Source organism: Elephantulus edwardii, unplaced genomic scaffold (genome assembly GCF_000299155.1).
Source record: "Elephantulus edwardii isolate Elephantulus edwardi_28Jun2011 unplaced genomic scaffold, EleEdw1.0 scaffold00213, whole genome shotgun sequence".
In the NCBI taxonomy this organism is placed as follows: domain Eukaryota; kingdom Metazoa; phylum Chordata; class Mammalia; order Macroscelidea; family Macroscelididae; genus Elephantulus; species Elephantulus edwardii.
Window position 1 is genome coordinate 5,067,589 of NW_006399963.1, and position 3,242 is coordinate 5,070,830.

Consider the following 3,242-nt stretch of genomic DNA (forward strand, 5'->3'; position numbering starts at 1 on the left):
GGGAAGGAGACAGCCCACCTTTCTCCCACAGAGCATCTGGTGGATTCAAATTGCTGATCTTTATTAGCAGTGCAACTAGCAATGTACCAAAACACCAGAGCAGGTCTTGGATTCAAATTCTTTCTCTGCCACTGACTAATTTGGGTAAAGTTGGGCAAGTAAATTCAATCTGTAAACTTTCATTTTCTTATTTGAAAATTCCAATCTTACAGGCGTAGGTTACATATTGTGCTAAAGCCCTTATTAGTTCAGTGCCTGCCAGCGATTCTAATGAACACCAGTAATGAGCAATCCTTTGCTCTACCTTGGAGTTAGCCTTCCAAGCATAAAATCAGAAAGTTGTGCCCAGAAGCTGCCAGTTCCTCCCCCCTCTGAAATCAGTACTTCTAGGAGACTGGCTAAGCCAAGACAAGAGGCGGGCTAACGCATAACCTTCGGCCATGCTCACACCCAGGGTGTTCAGGTTTCAGACTCCAGAGTACCTTCCATTTAGAGGAGATGACAGGCATCTTGGCCTGCTAAGAGTATGGCTCGAGTCTCCTGGTATGCCTTCGGAATTACCTGAGAAGGCTTACCTGGCCAGCAGGTCACGAGGACTCGGCGTGCAGAAGTCCGCGAGGCACCGTGCCTGGGTACAAACAGCTCTTGGCTAGAGACTGTTCTGGGCTCATGTGGGCTCTGTGAGCTCCGCTAACGTCACTTGTCCACGTATCACTCACCGTCCACTCATGCAGCGGCTGAACCAGAGTCCCCACACCTGCACATGAACTGCTCTACAGCTCGGGAAGTCAGAGCCGCCCTAAGTTGGTGCATACACCTCGCCCTGCAGACCAATGGCAGCGCCTCTCCCCACTGCTGGTCCGGCCCCGCCCCACTGCTGGTCCGGCCCTGATCCACAGCTCTTCCGGCTCGGTCTAATGGCTCTGCACAATCTCCACCCCGCCCCTTATCCTGCACTGCCCAATGAGCCCGGCTGACTGTCCATGGGACGCTTGTGCTCACCTGCTTAGGTCATGTCTTCATTTCAGTGCTCAGTCCTGGTAGTGGGATGGAGGCCAGGAACTCTGGGGTAAAATGAAGGACCCTAGGCTTCTACACGGAGAGATGGCATATCCCCAATTATCTGTTTATGAGTAAAGATATGAAGCCAGAGAAGGAACCAGATCAATAAAAGCAAAAGGTTTGCTGTTTCTTATTCTGGGGCCATCTGTGTGCCGTTCAGCTTTCTATTGAAAGTGGTTTCAGAGCTTTACATCATGGGGGGGGGGGAAATCCAGTGGTAAAGAGAAGATAGCATCTTTCTGTCATCTATCAGAGGAAGATTTTCCAGCTCCCAAATAGAGAGGAAACCATATGGGTGACACCAAACAATTCAGTATACCTGGGTGCAGGGATGCACCTTTGCATTTCTCATTAATGCTACTAAGACATTACCCACAAATCGTCTCCTTCTTGAGTTCTTTCCTGGCATATTATCTAAGTTGTTCTTTGCTATCTCACATGACCTCACCAAATCACAGAAAAGCAATGACGTCAGTTTAAAGACTAAGGTGCGTCTGATCAGGTCATGGTGTTTTCAATCACTTGCTTTGAATCTGAAAGCTGAACAATGAATAAGGAGGACATAAGAAGAATTGATGTCTTTGAGATGTGGTGTTGGAGTAGAGTACTGAATATCTTATGGACCAAAACAAGAACAAACAGATACATTTTGGACAAAGTGCTGCCAAAATGCTCCTTGGAGGCAAAGATGGCAAAGGTTTGTCTCACATACTTTGGACATGTTGTTAGAAGAGGCTTTTCCTTGGAGAGAGACATTACACTTGGAAAGAAGGAGGGTTTTGTCAAATGAGAGGAAGACAGTTATTATGGTGGATTGACACAGTGACTGCCACACTGGGCTTAATGTGTCCGAAAGTGTCAGGATGGCACAGGGTAGGACAGGGATCAGATGGGTTGTTCATCAGTTGAACGCGATATGAATACATTTTTTTTTATCATGTGTCCTATCTCCATACCTTTTCAACTTGTATGCAGAACAGATTATCTGAGAGGCTGGGCTCTATGAGGAGAAGTGTGATGACAGGATTGGTGGGAGATCGATCAACAATCTGCGTTACGTAGATGACACAACCCTGCTTGCTGAAACTGAGGAGGACCTCAAATGCTTGCTGCAGAGGGTCAAGGACTGCAGCCTGCAATATGGATTGAAGCTCAATGTTAAGAAGACAAAGATTCTCACCACTGGACCAATTGGCAGCATCAAGATGGATGGTGAAGAGATTAGGATTGGTAACAACTTTAGTCTGCTTGGCTCCACAGTCAACACTCTTGGCACCACTAGCCAGGAAATTAAAAAAATGTATTGCGATGGGAAAGTCTGCTGTTAGGGACCTCTCCAGGGTACTGAAGAGCAATGGTGTCATTCTGGAGACTAAGGTGAGTCTGATACAGGCTATGGTCTTTGCAATCACTTGTTATGCATCAGAGAGTTGGACAGTGACTAAGGAGGATAGAAGAAGAATTGATGCCTTTGAGCTGTAGTGCTGGAGAAGAGTATTGAATGTACCCTGGACTGCCAAGAAAACAAACAGATTCATCCTGAAGAGGGTTAGACCAGCCTGCTCCTTGGAGGCAAGGATTCTGAGGCTTCATCTGACATACTTTGGATATGTTGTAAGAAGGGAGAGGTCCTTGGAGAAGGACATCATGCTTGGGAGGGTGGAGGGACAGCGCAGAAGGGGAAGACCTTTTGTGAGGTGGATTGATTCAGTGACTGGGGTAATCGGCATGGGTGTGTCAGAGGCAGTGAGATTGGCACAGGATAGAGCAGGGTTTAGGGCTGTTGTATATAGGGTCGCTATGAGTCGCAAGCGACTCGACAGCACATAACAACAACAACAAGCTCCTTTGAGACAGGGACATTAAGTCTGTTTATTTAGGTACTCACTGTATAGAAACTCATGATAATATAGATAACATGTAATAAGCATTTGGCATCAGAATAGTTTTTTTTCTTTATTGCCAAATTCAGGAAAGAAATAACTCATTCAAGGTGACACATCTAATAAAGTAGTCGAATTGAAATTTGCCCTCTGGGTGCCAGGAACTCTGGTGGTTTGTTGTTGTTGTTGTTTTGTGCCTCGAGTCGCCTGCGACTCATAGCGACCCTATGTACAACAGCCCTAAACTCCGCTCTGTCCTGTGCCAATCGCACTGTCTCTGACACTCCCATCCCAATT

At 46.6% G+C, this 3,242-nt stretch overlaps 1 pseudogene; it reads left to right on the forward strand.

Annotated features, from left to right (window-relative positions):
- Positions 1–440: 440 nt before the first annotated feature.
- Positions 441–3,242, forward strand: part of LOC102844827 — a 25,730-nt pseudogene continuing 22,928 nt past the window's right edge.